Genomic DNA, 244 nt, shown 5'->3' on the forward strand with positions numbered 1-244 from the left:
CATGTTTTGCAGTAGTGCTAATGATTATAGCTACCAGATTAATAATGTCATATTTATAAATGAAACTATATATTTTTTGTTTAGTTAAAAAATTTGTTTTCAATTTTAAACTTTTTTGCTAATAATACAGTTAATGTTACAGATGTTCTCATAAATTTCATAGATCATAAAATGAAAATAAATCAATATGTAAATCAAATATAATGCAATAAAATCAAATCATTACAATGTTGAAATCTACACT

Source organism: Habropoda laboriosa, unplaced genomic scaffold (genome assembly GCF_001263275.1).
Source record: "Habropoda laboriosa isolate 0110345459 unplaced genomic scaffold, ASM126327v1 scaffold700, whole genome shotgun sequence".
In the NCBI taxonomy this organism is placed as follows: domain Eukaryota; kingdom Metazoa; phylum Arthropoda; class Insecta; order Hymenoptera; family Apidae; genus Habropoda; species Habropoda laboriosa.